Here is an 11984-nt window from a genome sequence, read left to right as displayed (position 1 = left end):
GCCTCCCTTAGCCATTGTCCTGGGCACAAGAAGAAGGAAAGAAGAATAGGTGTGAAAAAAAATAAGAGAGAGAGCGAAAGAAATAAAGTAGGTAATAAAGTAACAAAAAGTTTTTAAAAAACACAAAATATAGATGTAGGAAATTGAAGAGAGAGATAAGCAAAAAAAAAGCAAAAAAAGTTCAAAAAAACATAGGATTACAAAGATGTAAGATGGATAGAAAGGTAGCATGCCCAAAACCATAGCAGTGAATGAAAAACAAGATGGCCACTCCCATAGAGGACCGCGTGGGTAAGTTCGCGAGATATTTTCCCCGCGAGCACGCGACAACGCCCGCGAACATGTAATCGCGCGCCGCATACGACGCGAGCATGCAACTAGCGCCCGGAACCGGAAACACGTCACGACCGCATGGGCAACCTCGGGGTCGTTGCGCTGCAAGCGATCCGCAAATAAGCAAAAAACCTCGCGAACACACAAAAAAGAAATCTGCAAATTCGCACTAATTCGCGGATTGCAAGTTCGATTTCGCGCCCCGCGAATCTCGCGAAATGGCAGAAAAACGATTTTGGGAAAACTGAAAGCACTTAGCAGGTGCAAAAGTTCAAGCTAATTTGTAACCATTCCCTGTAGTGCTTCCTGAGGGGCCCCTCCAGAGTTCAGTTGCCTACTTGCAACTATTCTCTGACCCTGCTCTGACCATCAAAGCAGGGTCAGAGAATAGTTACAAGTATGGCACAATGCTCCTGTAAAACAAATAACTGCAACAGGAAGCACTTACAGCTAAGGAAGCAGGTGCCAGACTTGAAGCACATATTCAGTGACACATTAACCAGCCCCAAATTAATTCATCTCAGTTGAGGCTGGGCAGGTGTGCTTTCCCCCATAATCTACAGTGGTGAACAAGAGGGTGGTAGTGGTGAACCAGAGGGTGACAGTGGTGAACCAGAGGGTGACAGTGGTGAACCAGAGGGTGACAGTGGTGAACCAGAGGGTGGCAGTGGTGAACCAGAGGGTGGCAGTGGTGAGTGTTGAACCAGAGGGTGACAGTGGTGAACCAGAGGGTGGCAGTGGTGAGTGCTGAACCAGAGTGTGGCAGGGGTGAACCAGAGGGTGGTAGGGGTGAACCAGAGGGTGGCAAGTGGTGAACCAGAGGGTGGCAGTGGTGAACCAGAGGGTGGCAATGATGAACCAGAGGGTGGCAATGATGAACCAGAGGGTGGCAATGATGAACCAGAGGGTGGCAATGATGAACCAGAGGGTGGCAGTGGTGAGTGCTGAACCGAGGGTGGTAGGGGTGAACCAGAGGGTGGCAGTGGTGAACCAGAGGGTGGCAGTGGTGAACCAGAGGGTGGCAGTGGTGAACCAGAGGGTGGCAGTGGTGAGTGCTGAACCGAGGGTGGTAGGGGTGAACCAGAGGGTGGCAGTGGTGAACCAGAGGGTGGCAGTGGTGAACCAGAGGGTGGCAGTGGTGAACCAGAGGGTGGCAGTGGTGAACCAGAGGGTGGCAGTGGTGAGTGCTGAACCGAGGGTGGTAGGGGTGAACCAGAGGGTGGCAGTGGTGAACCAGAGGGTGGCAGTGGTGAACCAGAGGGTGGCAGTGGTGAACCAGAGGGTGGCAGTGGTGAGTGCTGAACCGAGGGTGGTAGGGGTGAACCAGAGGGTGGCAGTGGTGAACCAGAGGGTGGCAGTGGTGAACCAGAGGGTGGCAGTGGTGAACCAGAGGGTGGCAGTGGTGAACCAGAGGGGGGCAGTGATTAACCAGAGGGGGGCAGTGATTAACCAGAGGGGGGCAGTGACTAACCAGAGGGGGGCAGTGACGAACCAGAGGGGGGCAGTGACGAACCAGAGGGTGGCAGGGGTGAACCAGAGGGTGGCAGGGGCGAACCAGAGGGTGGCAGTGGTGAACCAGAGGGTGGCAGTGGTGAACCAGAGGGTGGCAGTGGTGAACCAGAGGGTGGCAGTGGTGAACCAGAGGGTGGCAGTGATGAACCAGAGGGTGGCAGTGATGAACCAGAGGGTGGCAGTGATGAACCAGAGGGTGGCAGCGGTGAGTGCTGAACCTGAGGGTGGCAGGGGTGAACAAGAGGGTGGCAGGGGTGAACCAGAGGGTGGCAAGGGTGAACAAGAGGGTGGCAGTGGCGAACAAGAGGGTGGCAGTGGCGAACAAGAGGGTGGCAGTGGCGAACAAGAGGGTGGCAGTGGCGAACAAGAGGGTGGCAGTGGCGAACAAGAGGGTGGCAGTGGCGAACAAGAGGGTGACAGGGGTGTACCAGAGGGTGGCAGTGGTGAGTGCTGAACCGAGGGTGGTAGGGGTGAACCAGAGGGTGGCAGTGGTGAACCAGAGGGTGGCAGTGGTGAACCAGAGGGTGGCAGTGGTGAACCAGAGGGTGGCAGTGGTGAGTGCTGAACCGAGGGTGGTAGGGGTGAACCAGAGGGTGGCAGTGGTGAACCAGAGGGTGGCAGTGGTGAACCAGAGGGTGGCAGTGGTGAACCAGAGGGTGGCAGTGGTGAACCAGAGGGGGGCAGTGATTAACCAGAGGGGGCAGTGATTAACCAGAGGGGGGCAGTGACTAACCAGAGGGGGGCAGTGACGAACCAGAGGGGGGCAGTGACGAACCAGAGGGTGGCAGGGGTGAACCAGAGGGTGGCAGGGGCGAACCAGAGGGTGGCAGGGGCGAACCAGAGGGTGGCAGGGGCGAACCAGAGGGTGGCAGGGGCGAACCAGAGGGTGGCAGGGGCGAACCAGAGGGTGGCAGGGGTGAACCAGAGGGTGGCAGGGGCGAACCAGAGGGTGGCAGTGGCGAACCATAGGGTGGCAGTGGCGAACCAGAGGGTGGCAGTGGCGAACCAGAGGGTGGCAGTGGCGAACCAGAGGGTGGCAGTGGCGAACCAGAGGGTGGCAGTGGCGAACCAGAGGGTGGCAGTGGCGAACCAGAGGGTGGCAGTGATGAACCAGAGGGTGGCAGTGATGAACCAGAGGGTGGCAGTGGTGAGTGCTGAACCTGAGGGTGGCAGTGGTGAACCAGAGGGTGGCAGTGGTGAACCAGAGGGTGGCAGTGGTGAACCAGAGGGTGGCAGTGATGAACCAGAGGGTGGCAGTGATGAACCAGAGGGTGGCAGTGATGAACCAGAGGGTGGCAGTGATGAACCAGAGGGTGGCAGCGGTGAGTGCTGAACCTGAGGGTGGCAGGGGTGAACAAGAGGGTGGCAGGGGTGAACCAGAGGGTGGCAAGGGTGAACAAGAGGGTGGCAGTGGCGAACAAGAGGGTGGCAGTGGCGAACAAGAGGGTGGCAGTGGCGAACAAGAGGGTGGCAGTGGCGAACAAGAGGGTGGCAGGGGTGAACCAGAGGGTGGCAAGGGTGAACAAGAGGGTGGCAGTGGCGAACAAGAGGGTGGCAGTGGCGAACAAGAGGGTGGCAGTGGCGAACAAGAGGGTGGCAGTGGCGAACAAGAGGGTGGCAGTGGCGAACAAGAGGGTGGCAGTGGCGAACAAGAGGGTGACAGGGGTGTACCAGAGGGTGGCAGTGGTGAGTGCTGAACCAGAGGGTGGCAGCAGGGGTGAACCAGAGGGTGCTGTGATGAACCAGAGGGTGGCAGTGGTGAGTGCTGAACCGAGGGTGGTAGGGGTGAACCAGAGGGGGACAGTGATGAACCAGAGGGGGACAGTGATGAACCAGAGGGGGACAGTGATGAACCAGAGGGGGACAGTGGTGAACCAGAGGGGGACAGTGGTGAACCAGAGGGTGGCAGTGGTGAACCAGAGGGTGGCAGTGGTGAACCAGAGGGTGGCAGTGGTGAACCAGAGGGTGGCAGTGGTGAGTGCTGAACCGAGGGTGGTAGGGGTGAACCAGAGGGTGGCAGTGGTGAACCAGAGGGTGGCAGTGGTGAACCAGAGGGTGGCAGTGGTGAACCAGAGGGTGGCAGTGATGAACCAGAGGGTGGCAGTGATGAACCAGAGGGTGGCAATGATGAACCAGAGGGTGGCAATGATGAACCAGAGGGTGGCACTGATGAACCAGAGGGTGGCACTGATGAACCAGAGGGTGGCAGTGGCGAACCAGAGGGTGGCAGTGGCGAACCAGAGGGTGGCAGTGGTGAACCAGAGGATGACAGTGGTGAACAAGAGGGTGGCAGTGGTGAGTGCTGAACCAGAGGGTGGCAGCATGGATGAACCAGAGGGTGCTGTGATGAACCAGAGGGTGGCAGTGGTGAGTGCTGAACCTGAGGGAGGTAGGGGTGAACCAGAGGGTGGCAGTGGTGAACCAGAGGGTGGCAGTGGTGAACCAGAGGGTGGCAGTGGCGAACCAGAGGGTGGCAGGGGCGAACCAGAGGGTGGCAGGGGCGAACCAGAGGGTGGCAGGGGCGAACCAGAGGGTGGCAGGGGCGAACCAGAGGGTGGCAGTGGTGAACCAGAGGGTGGCAGTGGTGAACCAGAGGGTGGCAGTGGTGAACCAGAGGGTGGCAGTGGTGAACCAGAGGGTGGCAGTGGTGACCCAGAGGGTGGCAGTGGTGAACCAGAGGGTGGCAGTGGTGAACCAGAGGGTGGCAGTGGTGAACCAGAGGGTGGCAGTGGTGAACCAGAGGGTGGCAGTGATGAACCAGAGGGTGGCAGTGATGAACCAGAGGGTGGCAGTGGTGAAACAGAGGGTAATGTAAATGTAAATTGATACTTGTATAGCGCACTACTCATCCGCAAGGGTCTCAAGGTGCTTGTACGGATACCGCTGTGGAACCCATCCTGGCTTTCCCTGTGAGGTGTCCACTCCTGGGCACCCCCAAGGTGGAGGCCTGGCATCCCTAGCGTTGTGGGGGCCGTTGTGGAGATTAAGCAAGCTATTGCCCAGAGTTGCAGAGTGGGACTCCATGATTGGAATAGGCACCGAGGCGAGAATTATCAGGTCTGTGGAATTTTTGAGCCCAAGACCCGCCGAGGCGGGGAATTGAACCCTGGTCCCGGGCTAGACCTCTGCATCAGGGTCTGCCGCTCTAACCATTGAGCCACACTTCTCCACCTGAGGGTGGCAGGGATGAACCAGAGGGTGGCAGTGGTGAACCAGAGGGTGGCAGTGGTGAACCAGAGGGTGGCAGTGGTGAACCAGAGGGTGGCAGTGGTGAACCAGAGGGCGGCAGTGGTGAACCAGAGGGCGGCAGTGGTGAACCAGAGGGCGGCAGTGGTGAACCAGAGGGCGGCAGTGGTGAACCAGAGGGCGGCAGTGGTGAACCAGAGGGCGGCAGTGGTGAACCAGAGGGCGGCAGTGGTGAACCAGAGGGCGGTAGTGGTGAACCAGAGGGCGGCAGTGGTGAACCAGAGGGCGGCAGTGGTGAACCAGAGGGCGGCAGTGGTGAACCAGAGGGCGGCAGTGGTGAACCAGAGGGCGGCAGTGATGAACCAGAGGGCGGCAGTGATGAACCAGAGGGCGGCAGTGATGAACCAGAGGGCGGCAGTGATGAACCAGAGGGCGGCAGTGATGAACCAGAGGGCGGCAGTGATGAACCAGAGGGCGGCAGTGATGAACCAGAGGGCGGCAGTGATGAACCAGAGGGTGGCAGTGATGAACCAGAGGGTGGCAATGGTAAACCAGAGGGTGGCAGTGATAAACCAGAGGGTGGCAGTGGTGAACTAGAGGGTGGCAGTGGTGAACCAGAGGGTGGCAGGGTGGCAGTGATAAACCAGAGGGTGGCAGTGATAAACTAGAGGGTGGCAGTGGTGAACCAGAGGGTGGCAGTGGTGAACCAGAGGGTGGCAGTGGTGAACCAGAGGGTGGCAGTGATGAGCCAGAGGGTGGCAGTGATGAGCCAGAGGGTGGCAGTGATGAACCAGAGGGTGGCAGTGGTGAACCAGAGGGCGGCAGTGGTGAACCAGAGGGCGGCAGTGGTGAACCAGAGGGCGGTAGTGGTGAACCAGAGGGTGGTAGTGGTGAACCAGAGGGTGGTAGTGGTGAACCAGAGGGTGTCAGTGGTGAACCAGAGGGTGTCAGTGGTGAACCAGAGGGTGGCAGTGATGAACCAGAGGGTGGCAGTGATGAACCAGAGGGTGGCAGTGGGGAGTGCTGAACCTGAGGGTGGCAGGGGTGAACCAGAGGGGGACAGTGATGAAGCAGAGGGTGGTAGTGGTGAACCAGAGGGTGGCAGTGATGAACCAGAGGGGGGCAGTGATTAACCAGAGGGGGGCAGTGATTAACCAGAGGGGGGCAGTGACTAACCAGAGGGGGGCAGTGACGAACCAGAGGGGGGCAGTGACGAACCAGAGGGTGGCAGGGGCGAACCAGAGGGTGGCAGGGGCGAACCAGAGGGTGGCAGGGGCGAACCAGAGGGTGGCAGGGGCGAACCAGAGGGTGGCAGGGGTGAACCAGAGGGTGGCAGGGGCGAACCAGAGGGTGGCAGTGGCGAACCAGAGGGTGGCAGTGGCGAACCAGAGGGTGGCAGTGGCGAACCAGAGGGTGGCAGTGGCGAACCAGAGGGTGGCAGTGGCGAACCAGAGGGTGGCAGTGGCGAACCAGAGGGTGGCAGTGGCGAACCAGAGGGTGGCAGTGATGAACCAGAGGGTGGCAGTGATGAACCAGAGGGTGGCAGTGGTGAGTGCTGAACCTGAGGGTGGCAGGGGTGAACCAGAGGGTGGCAGTGGTGAACCAGAGGGTGGCAGTGGTGAACCAGAGGGTGGCAGTGGTGAACCAGAGGGTGGCAGTGGTGAACCAGAGGGTGGCAGTGATGAACCAGAGGGTGGCAGTGATGAACCAGAGGGTGGCAGTGATGAACCAGAGGGTGGCAGCGGTGAGTGCTGAACCTGAGGGTGGCAGGGGTGAACAAGAGGGTGGCAGGGGTGAACCAGAGGGTGGCAAGGGTGAACAAGAGGGTGGCAGTGGCGAACAAGAGGGTGGCAGTGGCGAACAAGAGGGTGGCAGTGGCGAACAAGAGGGTGGCAGTGGCGAACAAGAGGGTGGCAGTGGCGAACAAGAGGGTGGCAGTGGCGAACAAGAGGGTGACAGGGGTGTACCAGAGGGTGGCAGTGGTGAGTGCTGAACCAGAGGGTGGCAGCAGGGGTGAACCAGAGGGTGCTGTGATGAACCAGAGGGTGGCAGTGGTGAGTGCTGAACCGAGGGTGGTAGGGGTGAACCAGAGGGGGACAGTGATGAACCAGAGGGGGACAGTGATGAACCAGAGGGGGACAGTGATGAACCAGAGGGGGACAGTGGTGAACCAGAGGGGGACAGTGGTGAACCAGAGGGTGGCAGTGGTGAACCAGAGGGTGGCAGTGGTGAACCAGAGGGTGGCAGTGGTGAACCAGAGGGTGGCAGTGGTGAGTGCTGAACCGAGGGTGGTAGGGGTGAACCAGAGGGTGGCAGTGGTGAACCAGAGGGTGGCAGTGGTGAACCAGAGGGTGGCAGTGATGAACCAGATGGTGGCAGTGATGAACCAGAGGGTGGCAATGATGAACCAGAGGGTGGCAATGATGAACCAGAGGGTGGCACTGATGAACCAGAGGGTGGCACTGATGAACCAGAGGGTGGCAGTGGCGAACCAGAGGGTGGCAGTGGCGAACCAGAGGGTGGCAGTGGCGAACCAGAGGGTGGCAGTGGTGAACCAGAGGATGACAGTGGTGAACAAGAGGGTGGCAGTGGTGAGTGCTGAACCAGAGGGTGGCAGCATGGATGAACCAGAGGGTGCTGTGATGAACCAGAGGGTGGCAGTGGTGAGTGCTGAACCTGAGGGAGGTAGGGGTGAACCAGAGGGTGGCAGTGGTGAACCAGAGGGTGGCAGTGGTGAACCAGAGGGTGGCAGTGGCGAACCAGAGGGTGGCAGGGGCGAACCAGAGGGTGGCAGGGGCGAACCAGAGGGTGGCAGGGGCGAACCAGAGGGTGGCAGGGGCGAACCAGAGGGTGGCAGGGGCGAACCAGAGGTTGGCAGTGGTGAACCAGAGGGTGGCAGTGGTGAACCAGAGGGTGGCAGTGGTGACCCAGAGGGTGGCAGTGGTGACCCAGAGGGTGGCAGTGGTGAACCAGAGGGTGGCAGTGGTGAACCAGAGGGTGGCAGTGGTGAACCAGAGGGTGGCAGTGATGAACCAGAGGGTGGCAGTGATGAACCAGAGGGTGGCAGTGGTGAAACAGAGGGTAATGTAAATGTAAATTGATACTTGTATAGCGCACTACTCATCCGCAAGGGTCTCAAGGTGCTTGTACGGATACCGCTGTGGAACCCATCCTGGCTTTCCCTGTGAGGTGTCCACTCCTGGGCACCCCCAAGGTGGAGGCCTGGCATCCCTAGCGTTGTGGGGGCCGTTGTGGAGATTAAGCAAGCTATTGCCCAGAGTTGCAGAGTGGGACTCCATGATTGGAATAGGCACCGAGGCGAGAATTATCAGGTCTGTGGAATTTTTGAGCCCAAGACCCGCCGAGGCGGGGAATTGAACCCTGGTCCCGGGCTAGACCTCTGCATCAGGGTCTGCCGCTCTAACCATTGAGCCACACTTCTCCACCTGAGGGTGGCAGGGATGAACCAGAGGGTGGCAGTGGTGAACCAGAGGGTGGCAGTGGTGAACCAGAGGGCGGCAGTGGTGAACCAGAGGGCGGCAGTGGTGAACCAGAGGGCGGCAGTGGTGAACCAGAGGGCGGCAGTGGTGAACCAGAGGGCGGCAGTGGTGAACCAGAGGGCGGCAGTGGTGAACCAGAGGGCGGCAGTGGTGAACCAGAGGGCGGCAGTGGTGAACCAGAGGGCGGCAGTGGTGAACCAGAGGGCGGCAGTGATGAACCAGAGGGCGGCAGTGATGAACCAGAGGGCGGCAGTGATGAACCAGAGGGCGGCAGTGATGAACCAGAGGGCGGCAGTGATGAACCAGAGGGCGGCAGTGATGAACCAGAGGGCGGCAGTGATGAACCAGAGGGTGGCAGTGATGAACCAGAGGGCGGCAGTGGTGAACCAGAGGGTGGCAGTGATGAACCAGAGGGTGGCAATGGTAAACCAGAGGGTGGCAGTGATAAACCAGAGGGTGGCAGTGGTGAACTAGAGGGTGGCAGTGGTGAACCAGAGGGTGGCAGGGTGGCAGTGATAAACCAGAGGGTGGCAGTGATAAACTAGAGGGTGGCAGTGGTGAACCAGAGGGTGGCAGTGGTGAACCAGAGGGTGGCAGTGGTGAACCAGAGGGTGGCAGTGATGAGCCAGAGGGTGGCAGTAATGAGCCAGAGGGTGGCAGTGATGAACCAGAGGGTGGCAGTGGTGAACCAGAGGGCGGCAGTGGTGAACCAGAGGGCGGTAGTGGTGAACCAGAGGGTGGTAGTGGTGAACCAGAGGGTGGTAGTGGTGAACCAGAGGGTGTCAGTGGTGAACCAGAGGGTGTCAGTGGTGAACCAGAGGGTGGCAGTGATGAACCAGAGGGTGGCAGTGATGAACCAGAGGGTGGCAGTGGGGAGTGCTGAACCTGAGGGTGGCAGGGGTGAACCAGAGGGGGACAGTGATGAAGCAGAGGGTGGTAGTGGTGAACCAGAGGGTGCTGTGATGAACCAGAGGGTGGCAGTGGTGAGTGCTGAACCTGAGGGTGGCAGGGGTGAACCAGAGCGTGGCAGTGGTGAGTGCTGAACCTGAGGGTGGCAGGGGTAAACCAGAGGGTGTCAGTGGTGAACCAGAGGGTGGCAGTGGTGAACCAGAGGGTGCTGTGATGAACCAGAGGGTGCTGTGATGAACCAGAGGGCCGCAGTGATGAACCAGAGGGTGGCAGTGGTGAGTGCTGAACCTGAGGGTGGCAGGGGTGAACCAGAGGGGGACAGTGATGAAGCAGAGGGTGGTAGTGGTGAACCAGAGGGTGCTGTGATGAACCAGAGGGTGGCAGTGGTGAGTGCTGAACCAGAGGGTGGCAGGGGTGAACCAGAGGGTGTCAGTGGTGAACCAGAGGGTGTCAGTGGTGAACCAGAGGGTGTCAGTGGTGAACCAGAGGGTGGCAGTGATGAACCAGAGGGTGGCAGTGATGAACCAGAGGGTGGCAGTGGTGAACCAGAGGGTGGCAGTGGTGAACCAGAGGGTGGCAGTGGTGAACCAGAGGGTGGCAGTGGTGAACCAGAGGGTGGCAGTGGTGAACCAGAGGGTGGCAGTGGTGAACCAGGGGGGACAGTGATGAACCAGAGTGGGACAGTGATGAACCAGAGTGGGACAGTGATGAACCAGAGGGGGACAGTGATGAACCAGAGGGTGCTGTGATGAACCAGAGGGTGGCAGTGGTGAGGGCTGAATCTGAGGGTGGCAGGGGTGAACCAGAGGGTGGCAGTGGTGAACCAGAGGGTGCTATGATGAACCAGAGGGTGCTGTGATGAACCAGAGGGTGGCAGTGATGAACCAGAGGGTGGCAGTGATGAACCAGAGGGTGGCAGTGATGAACCAGAGGGTGGCAGTGATGAACCAGAGGGTGGCAGTGGTGAACCAGAGGGTGGCAGTGGTGAACCAGAGGGTGGCAGTGGTGAACCAGAAGGTGGCAGTGGTGAACCAGAGGGTGGCAGTGATGAACCAGAGGGTGGCAGTGATGAACCAGAGGGTGGCAGTGGTGAACCAGAGGGTGGCAGTGGTGACCCAGAGGGTGGCAGTGGTGAACCAGAGGGTGGCAGTGGTGAACCAGAGGGTGGCAGTGGTGAACCAGAGGGTGGCAGTGGTGAACCAGAGGGTGGCAGTGGTGAACCAGGGGGGACAGTGATGAACCAGAGTGGGACAGTGATGAACCAGAGTGGGACAGTGATGAACCAGAGGGGGACAGTGATGAACCAGAGGGTGCTGTGATGAACCAGAGGGTGGCAGTGGTGAGGGCTGAACCAGAGGGTGGCAGTGGTGAACCAGAGGGTGGCAGTGGTGAACCAGAGGGTGGCAGTGGTGAACCAGAGGGTGGCAGTGGTGAACCAGAGGGTGGCAGTGGTGAACCAGAGGGTGGCAGTGGTGAACCAGAGGGTGGCAGTGGTGAACCAGAGGGTGGCAGTGATGAACCAGAGGGTGGCAGTGATGAACCAGAGGGTGGCAGTGGTGAAACAGAGGGTAATGTAAATGTAAATTGATACTTGTATAGCGCACTACTCATCCGCAAGGGTCTCAAGGTGCTTGTACGGATACCGCTGTGGAACCCATCCTGGCTTTCCCTGTGAGGTGTCCACTCCTGGGCACCCCCAAGGTGGAGGCCTGGCATCCCTAGCGTTGTGGGGGCCGTTGTGGAGATTAAGCAAGCTATTGCCCAGAGTTGCAGAGTGGGACTCCATGATTGGAATAGGCACCGAGGCGAGAATTATCAGGTCTGTGGAATTTTTGAGCCCAAGACCCGCCGAGGCGGGGAATTGAACCCTGGTCCCGGGCTAGACCTCTGCATCAGGGTCTGCCGCTCTAACCATTGAGCCACACTTCTCCACCTGAGGGTGGCAGGGATGAACCAGAGGGTGGCAGGGATGAACCAGAGGGTGGCAGGGATGAACCAGAGGGTGGCAGTGGTGAACCAGAGGGTGGCAGTGGTGAACCAGAGGGTGGCAGTGGTGAACCAGAGGGCGGCAGTGGTGAACCAGAGGGCGGCAGTGGTGAACCAGAGGGCGGCAGTGGTGAACCAGAGGGCGGCAGTGGTGAACCAGAGGGCGGCAGTGGTGAACCAGAGGGCGGCAGTGGTGAACCAGAGGGCAGTAGTGGTGAACCAGAGGGCGGCAGTGGTGAACCAGAGGGCGGCAGTGGTGAACCAGAGGGCGGCAGTGGTGAACCAGAGGGCGGCAGTGATGAACCAGAGGGCGGCAGTGATGAACCAGAGGGCGGCAGTGATGAACCAGAGGGCGGCAGTGATGAACCAGAGGGCGGCAGTGATGAACCAGAGGGCGGCAGTGATGAACCAGAGGGCGGCAGTGATGAACCAGAGGGCGGCAGTGGTGAACCAGAGGGTGGCAGTGATGAACCAGAGGGTGGCAATGGTAAACCAGAGGGTGGCAGTGATAAACCAGAGGGTGGCAGTGGTGAACTAGAGGGTGGCAGTGGTGAACCA

This window comes from Lissotriton helveticus, chromosome 8 (assembly GCF_964261635.1).
Source record: "Lissotriton helveticus chromosome 8, aLisHel1.1, whole genome shotgun sequence".
In the NCBI taxonomy this organism is placed as follows: Eukaryota; Metazoa; Chordata; class Amphibia; order Caudata; family Salamandridae; genus Lissotriton; species Lissotriton helveticus.
The sequence above is the reverse complement of the archived record's forward strand: the minus strand, read 5'-3'. Positions refer to the sequence as shown.